General features: G+C 34.0%; 1 pseudogene; it reads right to left on the reverse strand.

Moving 5' to 3' along the window:
* Positions 1-10,074: 10,074 nt before the first annotated feature.
* LOC100926647 overlaps positions 10,075-16,664 on the reverse strand; it is a 120,787-nt pseudogene continuing 114,197 nt past the window's right edge.

Raw genomic sequence — 16,664 nt, forward strand, 5'->3', positions numbered from 1 at the left:
TTTGCTTTGAAACAGTCTGCTGTACTATTAAATAAACAAACAAAATAACCTCCTAAATTTTACCTTTGTTGCTAGAGGGTGTACTGGTGATTGTCTAGGAGATCAAATAGCAGCATCACCAGTCATTTGTGGCTGCCAGCTCCACCCTGACACACTTTTGCCAGACCTCCTTTTAGGCCAGAATTAAGCAAAGGTTAAATAGTTACACTACTTTCCCAAGAACTGAGGGAAAAAAAAGTATTTTGGAGTGAAATTAATATTCATCCCCTGTTGTTTGTGGTGATAATGGTTGGTGTCTTAAGGTATAAGATTAAACAATTAAAGATGCTTTGGTTAGTTTCATTTATATGAAACTTGAATGTCATGATAGTAGCATTTGAGTTTCTGGAATGCACAGTTCCCTAGGATGGGAATGCTATAATTATGACAAGATTGTGAGCATTTCAGGATATAAATTGGACAGATTATAAATTGACAGATCTTACAGAATTTCCCATCTGGTACTTTTGTTCATGAATAAGGGGATCAGGGCTTGCAAAAATTGTCTTTAGCTTTTATCAAATAATTTGAAGATACTCTGAAACTTGAAAATATTAAAATTGCTAACATATTTCAAGGAAGAAAAGTATGTACTAAGTTGCACTTATTATATTGTTTATTAATAATTCATTCCATATTTTTTTAAACTATCATTTCAACAGAAATAGTTTTAACCAAATGAAAGTATCTGTAGCAACCTGTAGTTTCACAGTAGCTAAATATCTCAGGAATTTTCCCATAATTAAAATGTGCTCTAAACATGATAAACTTCTATTTTATCTGAATTGAGGTGCCTTTTTATTAGTCTTACCAATTCACTACCATCTCCCTATTCTTCCATAGTATGGCAGGAGACCAGGAAACCAATGCAGATTTTCTTCTTTGAGGTTATTTCTATCCTACTGACTTTCCTCACTACTTCAAATGATAGGCAGTTAGGAACCTGTTTGGACTGTCTCACAGGCAAATCTTTCCTACTGTCTCAATTTTAAATTTACTACATAGTGGAAAAATTAAACATTCTATAGTATGGATTATTAGGACAGGATTCTAGAAAGGAATTTCAAATAAGTCAAAATCACAGTAATAATTAGGATAGGATATATCCTGTTATAATCAAAATGGTGGAAGTAAGGCATCATGACCTGAAGTCAGGTTGCTTCTGACATTTATTAGCTATTTGACCATCAACAAATAATTTAATATCCTGGAAGATAATGACTATGATGTCCACAAGGTTATTATGAGGCTATAATGAATTAATATCTTAAAGTGTTTCAGAAATTTTAAGGATTGCAGTCTGGTAATGACTTACCAGAAGACTAAATATTGGAAGAATGTCTCATAGGAAAGAAAGGAAAGGGAAAAATGTAGACTTGATGGTTAATAAAAAACAACAACAACAATTGAAACTCTTATTTAAGAAAATGAAGCTAGATGATTTTGTGAAGAAATTTTTGTTTATTTTCCAAAGACTATTATTGTGGAACCACAGAATAGATACCAGATAGGGTTCTTCTGGTGAGGGTTAGAGGAAGAGAAGTACTTGATGGTGATTCTCTGTGAAGAAATACAGAAAACTATTGATCTGAAAACAACAACAGAAAAGTCTAATGTTCTTCTGGGACCAAGAATTCAAGACATAACAGAAAATGTCCCAAAACTTGTCAAAATTATGACTATTATCCATTTCTATTGAATTGTGTGGATATAAATGATAATGATAGAAGGGATGCAAAAAGTATTGTCATAGGAAGCCTTAGGAAAGAAACCAAAGAATAAAGTTCTCAAAAGGTCAAGAATTTCAAGGGAACTAATGAAAATAAATCTATGAAGGTGGCCTAGCTGTACTATATCTAAAATTATATTATAAAGTGGTCACCAAAACCATTTGGTATTGGCTAAGAAATAGACTAGTCGATCAGTGGAATAGGTAAGGTTCACAGGACAAAATAGTCAATAACTATAGCAATCCAGTGTTTGACAAACCCCCAAATCCCAACTTTTGGGATAAGAATTCACTATTTGACAAAAACTGCTGGGAAAATTGGAAATTAGCAGAAACTAGGCATTGACTTACACTTAACACCTTATACCAAGATAAGATCAAATAGGTTCATGATTTAGGCATAAAGAATGAGATTATAAATAAATTAGAAGAACATAGGATTGTTTATCTCTCAGACCTATGGAGGAGGAAGGAATTTGTGACCAAAGAAGAACTAGAGATCATCATTGATCACAAAATAGAAAATTTTAATTATATCAAGTTAAAAAGCTTTATTACAAACAAAACTAATGCAAACAAGATTAGAGGGAAGCAATAAACTGGGAAAACATTTTTACAGTTAAAAGTTCTGATAAAGGTCTCATTTCCAAAATATATTGAAAATTTACTCTAATTTATAAGAAATCAAGCCATTCTCCAGTTGATAAATGGTCAAAGGATATGAACAGACACTTCTCAGATGAAGAAATTGAAACTATTTCTAGCCATATGAAAAGATGCTCCAAGTCATTATTAATTAGAGAAATGCAAATTAAGACAACTCTGAGATACCACTACACACCTGTCAGAATGGCTAAGATGACAGGAAAAAATAATGATGAATGTTGGAGGGGATGTGGGAAAACTGGAACACTGATGCATTGTTGGTGGAGTTGTGAACGAATCCAACCATTCTGGAGAGCAATCTGGAATTATGCACAAAAAGTTATCAAACTGTGTATACCCTTTGATCCAGCAGTGCTACTACTGGGCTTATACCCCAAAGAGATACTAAAGAAGGGAAAGGAATCTGTGTGCAAAAATATTTGTGGCAGCCCTTTGTGTGGTGGCTAGAAACTAGAAATTGAATGGCTGCCCATCAATTGGAGAATGGCTGAGTAAATTTTGAATGTTATGGAATATTATTGTTCTGTAAGAAATGACCAACAGGATGAATACAGAAAGGTTTGGAGAGACTTAAATGAACTGATGCTGAGTGAAATGAGCAAAACCAGGAGATCATTATACACTTCAACAACAATACTATATGAGGATCAATTCTGATGGAAGTGGCTATCTTCAACAGTGAGAGGATTCAAATCAGTTCTAATTGATCAGTAATGAACAGAACCAGCTACACTCAGTGAAAGAACACTGGGAAATGAGTGTGAACCACAACATAGCATTTACACTTTTTCTCTTATTGTTTGCTTGCATTTTTGCTTTTCTTCCCAGGTTATTTTTACCTTCTTTTTAAATCTAATTTTTTTTGGTGCATCAAGAGAACTATATAAATATGTATACATATATTGCATTTAACATATACTTTAGCATACTTAACATGTATGGGACTACTTGCCATCTAGGGGAGAGGGGAGAGGGAAGGAGGGGAAAAATTGGAACAGAAGTTTTTGCAATGGTTAATTTTGAAAAATTACTCATGCATATGTTTTGTCAATAAAAAGCTATAATAATTATATTTTTTTTTAAAAAAGGAAAAGCTTTATTAAGAAAGAAAGAAAGAAAGAGAATAAAGTTCTCTATGGAAAAAATTGTTGCCCATTGAAGGAAGTGGTTGGATGTCAGCTTGGAAGATAGATTACATTAGATTGTCTCAAGGATCTTGTTTAGCTCCGTGCTAATTTATTTAATATTTATTACATAAATATGTAAATATATTTTAAATGACAGCTTTTTATTTTCAAAATACATACAAGGATATTTTTCAACATTCACTCTTGCAAAACTTTCTGTTCCAATTTTTTTCTCCATCCCTTTTCTTATCCCTCCCCTAGAATAATCTAATATGTTAAAAATATATAATTCTTCTATACATATTTTCACATTTATCATGCTGCACAAGAAAAATTAGATCAAAAAGGAAAAAAATGAGAAAGAAAACAAAAAGTAAGCAAACAATAGCAAAAAAGTGAAAAAATTATATTGTGATCCATATTCAGTCCTGATAGTTCTCTTCCTGAATGCAGATGGCTGTCTCCATCACAAATCTATTGAAATTGGCCTTAATCACTTCATTGCTGAAAAGAGCCTCTTGGTAATTTGGCATCTGCTCATGTAAGTCTCTCCAGGCCTTTCTGAAATCATCCTGCTGATCATTTCTTATAGAAAAATTCCATAACATTCATATGCCATAACTCATTCAGTCATTCCCTAATTAATGGGCATCCACTCAGTTTCCAGTTGCCTAAGACAAAACTTTGAGGGGCACTAATAATTAACAGGTATAACCTGGGTTTATTTAATTACAAAAAATAATGTTTTTAAAAAGAACTCAAATAAAGGATGTCATCAAGGAAATGTACAGGATGGCTAGGACAGGTGGCAAGAATGAGACATTGGTGGATAACACTCCACTGACATCCATCATCTTGGTATTAGGAGAAAGATTCCAGCAAAGAAAACTGTTGTTAGAAAAGTAAAGTGAAAGGGAAGTTTCTTGAAAGTCTAAAAAGAAGAGAGTAAAAAGGAGAAGAGGATGATCAATTGTCAAAAATTACTGAGAGGTCTTGTAGATGAGAACTGAGAAAAGCCCATAAAATAACCCAAATCTATCCCAGAAATGAAGGCCCATTTTAAAATTAAAACTAACAAAATTAGCCTAGAAGAACAAAAGACAAGAATATCAAGGGAATTAATGAAAACAATACAGAGGAATGTGATCTAGCAACACTAGATCTCAAACTATATTATAAAGAGATAATTATCAAAATTGATATTGGCTAAGAATAGAATGGTGGACCAGTGGAACAAGTTAGGTACACAAGACACAGTTGTAAGTGATCACAATAATCTAGTGTTTGATAGACCAAAACCCCCAACTTCTGAGATAAGAACTGATTATTTAACAAAAACTTCAGGAAAAACTGGAAAACGATAGGGTACAAACTAGGTATAGGGTTAGCCATTTTACATCATATACCAAAATAAGGTCAAAATGAGCAGATGACCTAGATGTAGGGAGCAATATTATAAGCAAATTAGGAGAGCAAGAAATAGTTAACCTGTCACACCTGTGGAGAAGGAAAGAATTTATGATCAAACAAGAGATGGAGAGTATTAATTACAATATGTAAAATAGATAATTTTCATTATATTAAATTTAAAAGTTTTCGCACAAATAAAACAAAAGATTAGAAGAAAAACAAAAAGCTGAGCAAGTTTTTATAGTCTCTGATAAAAGACTTCAGTTTTTCAAAAATCTAGAGAACTGAGTCAAATTTATAAGAATATGAGTCATTCCTTATGGAAATCAGTTACTCAATATTTATTAAGTACAAAACACTTTGTTAAGTGCTTGGGATACAGAAGGAAACAAAAGACAGCATTTGCTCACAATTTAATGAATAAGACAATAAGCAAATTTATGCAAACAATAAAGGGGATAAATAGAATAATTAATAAAAGGTAGGTATTGTTTTCAAGAGTGTTTGTGAGAGTTTTTCTAGAGAAGAGAGGGTTTAGGCTGCAACGTGAAGGAGAAGTAATAATGGAGAAGTAATGAGAAGATTAGGAAGAGGGAAAACATTGCCAGCCCTGATTATAGTTCATCTGGATAATTCCAACCAGTGAGCTTTATTTATTTATCTAAGAGGTAATGTACCTTGAAGTCAGGGTTCATATTCTACTTGTTAGTATTCTACATATGCAATATAATGAGAGTATGACTTAACCTGGTATTCTTCTTTAAATCCATAAATCATAGAAAAAGTACTGATGTATCTTAATAGAAAGAGTTTCCTCACCTGAAAATTTTCTAAAACAATAAAATTACAGATCCTATTCTTATTTGTATTTATTTTTTGTATATTTTCTTATTTATTGCAATAACCTCCTGCAGGTTATTCATTCATTCTTTCCTCCAATCCACCTGTTATACATTTATTGAATTAAATATAATATCTTCACCAATCTGTTCATGCCACATTTTTTTCCTCAAAACTACATTGTCTTTCTATTGTTTAACAAGGAAAATTCAATCTCTTAGTTTGGAGTTTTGATTTGCCTTAATCTGGGGAAAATGATAATACTATAGCATTTTTTTCTGACACAGGATGATGGTTGTCAGTTGAGTACAATAGCTGTTCACTAATGTCTCCTTCTTGATACAAGACCACATCCTTGATGAGATATTTTACTTGACTTCTTTTTGAAACTTTCTTGTTTGTTATACATCATATTCCATCCTTCTAATTCCTGTATCATGTTTCCCCTTACACACAGTCTATACTTCAGTCAAATTGTACTTCCTGTCCTTTGTTATCCAAGGCAATTTCGTTGTACTCTAACCTTTGCTCATGTCATCCTTTATGTAGGTGTGTGGGGCTAGATGATTGCTTAAAGTTTTTATTCTTTTGCTTTTCCTTTAGAAGTTCCTTTCAGTACTACTCTATACTTATTGTGATAAAAGTTTTATTTCAAATAAGATTGTTTTCAATTTGGGGAGAATATGGAGACTGACTGACTTTTTAACCTTCAAAATGAACTTTCATACTGTGACTGCCTATATTTTTAGATATGAAAGATTTTATGTTTTCAATTTGAAATCATAAACTTTTACCATTTTTGGCTTTTGGGTGCTTATCTTACCCATCTGGTGTATAAAAAAATTCTCCTTCACATTTGTAGATTATAGATATTGGAAAAAATGTAGATGAGTTTTGAAACATGTATGTATCACTCTTTCCAAATGTTAGAATCAAGTAATTCTGGCCTTAATGAAATAATCGGTAGTTGACAAAATTAGATAATAATATTACTTAATAATAACTAGCATTTATATAATGTCTACCATCTGTAAAACACTGTGTTAAGTACTTCATAAATATTATCTCCTTTGATTCTCGAAGTGCAATTAAGTCCCTTTTACATCAGAGGAAACTGTGTCAAACAAGTTTAATGATTTTCCCAAAGTCACATAGCTTTTATGTGTCTGAAGCTAGTTTGAATTCAAATCTTTTTGATTGTAGGCCCAGTGCTCTATGCACTGTGTCACCTAGCTGCCTCAAGATGAGTTACTTATACATTTTTGATGTTAAAAAAAAAAAAAAAAAACTTTGAATTCCTGCTTACCTCTGCGTTTATTACATCTTTTTTTAGATTATATTTCTGTGAACTAATCGATCAGTTAGATTCAATTGACTGAATCATGGAAGAGGACTGCATCCCATGACGTTTTTCTTTTTAGACAGGCCAAAACTCTCAATAGCACCATGATGGCAATACTTCAAAGAAAAATTGAAGATAGAACATTTTTACTACTATTTTTTTGGAATCACTTGTTTTGCATTTTAGCAAATTAGGCAGAAAATTTAACAATGCATGAATTTTGGTCAGTGTCAACTTATTTTTGTAAACAAAAGTTAAAGGGAATAAATCTGGCATACTAAGAATCAGTCTTTTCTACCTGTGTAAATACTTGATTATGCTTTGATTTGCTTCAGATACATAAGATCTTGGGTTGGAGAATAATCTGTTTTAAGTGCAAACATCTCCAGGCTTGATCTGAAGAAACATTAAGTGGGAAGCCCTTAGGCTAAACTGGGTACCACTAGAGCCTCAGCAGGAACCACAAAGACTTTCATCTTCCTGCCTGTTTGTTTAGTGGAAGGGAAGATTGAATGAACCTAGGCTGATTGGGAATGCCAGGTCCAGTTGTGCTGCTGGGACAAAGCACTGGGTGAGAAAGAACCAGATCCTTGTGAGTGCAGAAGCAGTGGGACAGGGATATTGCTGGCTGTGGGCACTTGCAGGAGGGTTTGGTTTGAGCCCTTGGTCTGACATTCCTGGTCAGAGTGGAGAGCTGAAGGGAAGCTTGAGGCACCCCCCCTTTCCCACCCCCCCCCCCACCTTGATTAAATGTATTTTCACATATCTTTTATTAAAAATTTGACCAAGAAAGAACCCTACCATTGAAACATATGGGAACAGAGAAAACCAGTGTTCATTTTCAGAGGAGGAAAGAAAAGTTTCTACCCCAAAGAATAATGTGAAATGGCTCGGTGCTCAGAGAGAATTTTTAGAACACAAAAAGGAATTAAAAAATCACATGAGAGACATTAAGGAAAAACAAACAAACAAAAAATTCCCCCAAAAAACATACAAGTAAAACAAATAGCTTATGGAAAAAAGTCAACCAATTAGAAAAGGAAGTACAGAATCTCAAAGATGAAAACAATGCTTTGAACATTAGACTTGGTCAAGGGATAACGAAGCTATGAGAGACCAAGAAATAATAAAAGAGATTATAGAGAATGAGAAAATAGAACAGAATATGAAACATCTTATAAGAAAAATGACAGATCTGGAGAACAGATCAAGAAGAGAAAACATAAAAATAATTGGACTGCCAGAAAGTTGTGACTAAAAAGAGGACCTTGACACAATAATGCAGAAAATAATCCAGGAAAATTGTCCTGGTGTGATAGAACATGAAAGAAAAGTATAAATAGAAAAAATTTACTAGTCACCACTTCCAAGAGATTCTTTGTGGAAAACACACAGGGATATTATTGCCAAATTTCAAAACCCACAGATCAAAGAGAAACTTTTGCAAGAAACAAGAAAAGAAAAACAATTCGAATACACTGTAGCAACAATTAGAATTGTACAAGAATTAGCAACAGCTACAATAAACGGCTATAGGTCCTGGAATCATATCTATCAACAATCAAAGAACTATGCCTGTGGACAAAAATATTATATCATAACAAAATTACTTATAATTTTGAATGAGTAAAATAGACATTTAATGAACTTGCAGATTTTCAGGATTTTCTTCCAATCAAACCCAAATTAACAGAAAATGTATCATATTAGAGTCAATATGAAATGTCAATTTTAAGGAATTTACTGAATATGGACAAACTGTTTAAATGTGGACAATTTTTTTAAACATGGGAAAAATGTATTCTGCATGCTTGAGATTCATTTCAGCAGCAGAGTAGCTCAAAAGAAAGATTGGTAGAGCCAAATGGTAATCAGGTTATATAAATGAGGTGCAGAGGAAGAATAGACACAAAGACATTAGAGGGGAGAGGAGGGCTCATAGTTCTGAAAACCTACTCACATGGGAAATGGGTTCAATAGGCAAACTACACATATACCATGAAGAGTATAGCATCCTCCAAAATCTATAAAGAAATAAGGGGGGAGGGATGAGCATATAGGAAAGTATCAGGTGAGGGAAGAAGACAAGGGAGGGATTCTTGGACAGAGGAAGTAATAGCAAGGCAAGTAATGGAACAGAATTTAATTAAAGAGGCAGTAGGGATAGGAAAGATATATGTGTGTACATGTGGTGTGGGTGGGTGGGTGTGAGTGTGTGTATGTATGTATATATCTACCTACCTATTCATAAATATAAATTTTCTTAACTGTAGCTTGCTTGGGGATGATGGTGGGGATGAAAGGGGAAAAATAAAGCATATAAGTTGAACAACAGAAAGCCAAAGAACAATTTACAAGGAAGTAAAGAAAAAATGGATATTCATGAATATAATTTCTTCTACTAATCTATCTATACATGATTTGGTAGTTTGTTGTTACATAGTTTGAATACTCCTTGATGCTCTGTTGGGCACATAACAATGTTCTTTTTTGTTTTGCTTTATTTTGTTTTGTATTCCTTTTCTATAATATCTGGACTACTCCCTGGAGGACCTTAGGATCAGTCAGAATCAGGATAAATCAAAGTTCTTGGACTTTAGAGGGAGAAGTAAAGGAGGCAGGCAAGCTGCCACCCGACTTGCCAAAGATGTATCCTGGATCCTGGAGTCTGGATTCTCCAGCCTCTCTCCTCTTCCTCCCGTAGCCAAGTGAAACTGACCTCTCTCCCTTAGCCCTCCAATCCTTGCCTATGATTACCTTGCTATCAGCCATTCAGCAGGTGCCAATCTTGAGGAACGCCATCACATTACCATATCATCTAAGTATATGCTTATGGAGCCATTATCTCACATCCAGTAGATAATTATCCTTAAGTGCTCTGCTGTCGGACTCAAGCATACCTTTTCAGAGTTTTCAGCCTTCTACACTTTTCTGTTTTTCTTTTTTTCCTTACTCTGTTTTTTTTCAAATAAAATAAATGAAAAAACAAAACAAAACAACATCAACAACAAAAAAAAAATCCAAAGTGTCCAAAGTGGATGTTCTGGAAACAACACAGTAAAATCCTCTACCAAGAGCTTAAAACCAAGTCTATCCCAAAGGCACCAAGAATCAGTGAGGCACATTCTTCCCCTTGATGAAAAAAAGTAACTTTCTTTAAAATGCTTATAACCAATCGAACCTTATTTAACATTTTGCATATATTGTACCAATTTTAATTCTGTTTATTTAATTACCATTATACTGTTTTACAAGGTGAAATAAACACTATATAAGATATGCATGTACCTTGTTTCTTTATTTCAAAGTTGTGCAAAATTTGCCATAATATTGTTCAAATATACAAGTATCCAAACCTTAGTAACTGCATTAAACTCTGTCTATCCCCACTGCATATGATTCATCCCAGAAGGGAAAAAATTGTATCTAGTTATGAGTAGAAATGTTATAAAGGACATCAGCTATTGTAGAATAACATGCAAGGATTCTGAAAGATTCATGTTTCTTTTAAACAGAATCTCTTAGTGTTTTTCAATAAATTGCTGCTACCCATTTATCAGAAAGTCTAAAGTTTTCATGAGAATGTTGTAGAACTACATTAGTGTTTTATGTATTCATTATAAATAAAGCCTAATTTCTATCTGAATACAAGTATGCACTTTAAAGCAAAATTTGGTGTCAAACACACAAAACCTCAGCTTTGATCTTATAATTTATTGTTCTTTTATAATGCACTTTTAAAGTTTCATTTCATTTCACAGAGTTTGGTAACTAAGATTCACATGAAGCATTTTGCTGTCTTTCACATAAAATCTAATTGCATCATTATTATTAAACCTGGCTTCTGCTGATAACTTGAAACTCATAATAGTCACAAGTAGTACAACCAACTCCAGAAAGAGCTGTTCAGTGGTAAATATTTTGCATCATTTACAAGTCTAAACTTCAGTCTGAATTGTAGTATTTAATTCCATAACCTATTGTGAACCATTGTTATTTGTTTCCTTTAGTCCTCCCCCAAAAAAACACAGAGACCTCCATTGGTTGTTTCTCACACTGCTCCCATACTCTTCAGCAATATAACTCAATGGTGAAACCTCAACAGTGTTAGTCAGCAGAGGAATGACATTTAGATGGGGAGAGTTTTCCAAGAGGGCATTTTCTATTTTTTTTAATAGCCTTTTATTTACAGGTTATATGTATGGGTAACTTTACAGCATTAACAATTGCTAAACCTCTTGTTCCAATTTTTTACCTCTTACCCCCCACTCCCTCCCCCAGGTGGCAGGATGACCAGTAGATGTTAAATATATTAAAATATAAATTAGATACACAATAAGTATACATTACCAAACCGTTATTTTGCTGTACAAAAAGAATCAGACTCTGAAATATTGTACGATTAGCTTGTGAAGGAAATCAAAAATGCAGGTGGGCATAAATATAGGGATTGGGAATTCAATGTAAGGGTTTTTAGTCATCTCCCAGAGTTCTTTCTCTGGGCGTAGCTGGTTCAGTTCATTACTGCTCTATTGGAAATGATTTGGTTGATCTCATTGCTGAAGATGGCCAGGTCCATCAGAACTGGTCATCATATAGTATTGTTGTTGAAGTATATAATGATCTCCTGGTCCTGCTCATTTCACTCAGCATCAGTTCATGTAAGTCTCTCCAGGCCTTTCTGAAATCATCCTGTTGGTCATTTCTTACAGAACAATAATATTCCATAATTTTCATATACCACAATTTATTCAGCCATTCTCCAACTGATGGACATCCATTCAGTTTCCAGTTTCTAGCCACTACAAAAAGGGCTGCCACAAACATTCGTGCACATACAGGTCCCTTTCCCTTCTTTATAATCTCTTTGGGATATAATCCCAGTAGTAACACTGCTGGATCAAAGGGTATGCACAGTTTGATAACTTTTTGAGCATAGTTCCAAACTACTCTCCAAAATGGTTGGATTCGTTCACAACTCCACCAACAATGCATCAATATCCAAGTTTTCCCGCATCCCCTCCAACAATCATCATTATTTTTTCCTGTCATCTTAGCCAATCTGACAGGTGTGTAGTGGTATCTTAGAGTTGTCTTAATTTGCATTTCTCTGATTAATAATGACTTGGAGCATCTTTTCATATGACTAGAAATAGTTTCAATTTCTTCATCTGAGAATTGTCTGTTCATATCCTTTGACCATTTTTCAATTGGAGAATGGCTTGATTTTTTATAAATTAGAGTTAATTCTCTATATATTTTGGAAATGAGGCCTTTATCAGAACCTTTGACTGTAAAAATATTTTCCCAGTTTATTGCTTCCCTTCTAATCTTGTCTGCATTAGTTTTGTTTGTACAAAAACTTTTCAGTTTGGTATAGTCGAAATTTTTTATTTTGTGATCAGTAATGATCTCTAGTTCTTTGGTCATAAATTCCTTCCCCTTCCACAGGTCTGAGAGGTAAACTATCCTGTGTTCCTCTAATTTATTAATAATTTCATTCTTTATGCCTAGGTCATGAACCCATTTTGGCCATATCTTGGTGTACGATGTTAAGTGATGATCAATGCCTAGTTTCTGCCATATTAGTTTCCAATTTTCCCAGCAATTTTTGTCAAACAGTAAGTTCTTATCCCAAAAGCTCAGTCTTTGGGTTTCTCAAAGACTAGGTTGCTATAGTTGTTGACTGTTTTGTCCCTTGAACCGAACCTATTCCACTGATCAACTAATCTATTCCTTAGCCAATACCAAATGGTTTTGGTAACTGCTGCTCTATAATATAATTTTAGATCTGGTACAGCTAAGCCACCTTCATTTGATTTTTTTTCATTAATTCCCTTGAAATTCTTGACCTTTTGTTTTTCCATATGAATTTTGTTGTTATTTTTTCTAGGTCATTAAAATAGTTTTTTGGGAGTCTGATTGGTATAGTGCCCAAGAGGGCATTTTCAATCTCAGGAAGACACCAACAGTAGCAAGAATGTGTGTGATAATCACTGTAGCCAAAATTACAAGAAGTCTTCATGTTTTCCAAGTCAGAGCAACTGAATTCAGAAAAAATGACTAGAGTCGGAGTCAGTTATTGATGGAATGCTGTCACTGAGGCATGGAGAGTCAAATTTGCTGGAGTTTGTGCTCTGTCGGTTTAATAGCTATTCATCCATGTCCTCTCTGGTCTCATTTATCCTCATGGTATTCTTTACCTTCATTTTACCTTTAGGTTTTTGCTTGTTTCTTTGGACTATTTGGTGGCACTGGATTTACCTTCTGGCATACCACCAGATGAACTACCAGCATGACCACTGCCAAAAGTTCTCTTCCATTTTGCTGCTTCCACTATTGTATCAGAATTTGGCTAGCTTTGATTCAATTTTGACTTGTACCTCCATGCTATTGCCTTCTTTTTTCCAATGGGATTTAGGAATTTAGGATGGATCCTGCTATTGTACTGGCATTATTACTAACTGTTCCACAGTTGAGTGTTCCAGATTCTCCACTTAGTTTGTACCACTCCTTTTGTACATCAGTTTGTACTTACCAGTTAAAACAGTTGACTATTGCTTTACTTGAAAGACTCCCAGTTATACTATCTCTGTCTAGTGCCATAAGTATTAACGGTTTCACTCACCCTAATTACAGTCAGTACATCACACTGCCTTTACTTGTGCTAGGATTGTGGCATGCTTCTGCTACTAAAATTGTGTTACTGCTATATTTGGTCCACTGACATTTATATCATTTTCATCATCAAATTCAGTCCTGACTCCCTTTTCATTGTTTGCTGACACTCCACAATCTCCACTTTGACAGAGAGATATTGGAACACCTCCATAAATATAAGCCAATATAATAGAACACCAATGCCTACAGTTACTGCATTTACTACTGGAGATACTAATATAGACAATGTTACACCACCTGCTATGACCAAATACTGTTTGTATTTTGAAATATCATTGCTTTTACATCTATTATGAATCTTTCATCCAACATACACAGGGATTCCAATAATCACTGCAGGAATAGCAATGCCAGCTTTTAAAGCAATTTCTACAGGAGCACCAATTGGTATTCCCAATTGCCGTAGTATTTTCTTTGTAAGACTCCAAGGCTTCTTTCCCAAAAAATTACATCCTGATGGGCTTAAATAATATAAATCTGATTTCTCTTCATATACAACTAACAAAACTCACAACCACAGAAAATATATCATGTAATGTTACAATTACATTCCATCATTTACCTTTATTATTTAAGCAGCACATCATGGACATTGTCTTTATATCATCAGTTGCTGCTCCAGACTATAACTAATAACTATGGCTATAACAAATGGAAGAAGAACATATTGTTTTCAGATGGAGGTTCTGGGCTTTCTCTTGTTAGGCAGCATCATGGATCCCAGTTTGAGTGCCATATTTGTTTACAATAGTAGCCAAACTCAGAGATTTCACATCCATGATTTAATTTTGGACAGCTAGCACAGCCAAATGCCATCATAACATATCTATCTGGAGCTGGGCACCACCTTCAGTCAGGGTCTGCAACAAGCCACCATCTAAGCATAAATTCTTCATATTTTTCTATCAAGATATAACCAATTAATATCAAGTGAATATCATGGGGATTAAATTGTTCTGTGCAATCTGGGCATCTGATATTAACTCTACTTTCAGAGATTTCAATTCTCAGATATTGTTATAAGCAATCTATGATAACAAGTATGATGAAAGATATCAGGAAATCTTTCCTCAGAATGTTACAAAAGGCAAAAAGGATGCTACATAAATTCTCTATTTTGTTTGCTGTTTATACCTGTCTATTATCAGAGAAGGTATATGTAGAGAAAACTGTTCTTATCAAGTATGGATTCCAGAAAGTATACCTTTAATACTTGCAATTCCATCTATCTCACCACTGACATCCCTTGGTTTACATTTGATGTCCTTTTTCTTCCTAAATATAAATGATCTAAATGGTTTTTGGGTGCCTGTTTAACAGAAGGCAAACTCACAGATGAAGCAGAAAACTGAAGGTCCCAATCTGACCCCATCTGCCAATGTAAATATATGTCTAGGATACTTATCACAACTGAATCAGGGTCAGTGTTCACATACAAATCTCATCCTATTTAGTGGTAAGTCATTTTTCTGGTCTCTGCATTAATATTTGACTATGATGTGGGATGATCCTTCTTAGTTCCTGCTGAAGAACCTTCACAACAGTTTTAATTTCCAAGTGACTGTTCTTATAGATGTTCAAAGGTATTTGTCACTGTCATGGAGGATGTTCAGCAGAGTCCAAATGGAAAGGAATTTCCTAAGAATGGTGTAGTCCTCTAGATGCTCCTGTTTGTAGGTGACACTGTGCTAATTCCATCAAGTCTGGGAAGACTGATGAGCTTCCTTTTTTTTTAAAGTCTATTACCATCCGGAATATGTATGTATGTATATATATACTTGACAAAACAATATCCCCTCTGTCTTCAGTTAAACAGGTGTAGTTAGTTATACATATGTATTATTTTGATCTTAATGCATCTTCTTTTAGGTAACAAAGAAGTGACATCTTAAAACTTCGATTCCTGCATGGTGGCTGTGGCAGTGCAGCAGCAAAGCCCATTTCCCAGTAGCAGCCTTATGTGAATAATTTGCACATAGAATCTGGATCTGGAAACTCTTCATGGAGAGAACAGTCAGTATTTCAGAAATGGTACTCCATGACAAATCACATCTTGAGTCACACAATTGACTAAAAGATGTAGAGAATAATATGATTCCACTATAATTTTTGATTCAGTAGAGCAAAATGCCTTTTAAAAGTTCCTAATAAGAAATGTATATACATTTTCTTGAAAGAAGTAACAAAAGAAAACTTTGTTTAATGATCCTAAGATTATTAATATTGAATTAGGGAGATATACTGGCTAAAGGTATTTACCATTGTCAGTAGGGAATCTGAATGTGATTTAGTGCATAAAATTGGATTCAAGTCATGCCCTACAAATAATGACTATATGACTCTGACCCATTCACTTAACTTCTGTCAATAATAAGATTGTTACTTATAAAATAATTATTCATTTATGTTAATAGAGAGGATTTCCTCACCAGGAGTTCTCTATACTAATAAAATCACAGAACCAGATACTCTTTACAAAATAAGTAAATAAATAAATGAAAGCAGAGTCACAATGGAAAAAGTTGACTTGATTAAGAAAGACTTATTCTGATTCCTGCTTCAGCTACTACCAGTTGTGTTATATTAGATAGATTACTTAACACTTTGCCTAACTTCTTCCAAAATCCTTGCCAAGAAAACCCCAAATGGGATAATGGAAAGTTGGACATGAATGAAATGCCTCAACAACAGCAATAGCAAAGCTTTCTCAAACAGCAATGGGAAGGTAGACAGGGGATTGTGAAGGAATTGCACAAGAATAACAAAATACATGTATGGCATTCAAAGTGATTTTCTTTAAGACATTCCTCTTAGATAGATGTAGTGGCAG

Source organism: Sarcophilus harrisii, chromosome 3 (assembly GCF_902635505.1).
Source record: "Sarcophilus harrisii chromosome 3, mSarHar1.11, whole genome shotgun sequence".
NCBI lineage: Eukaryota > Metazoa > Chordata > Mammalia > Dasyuromorphia > Dasyuridae > Sarcophilus > Sarcophilus harrisii.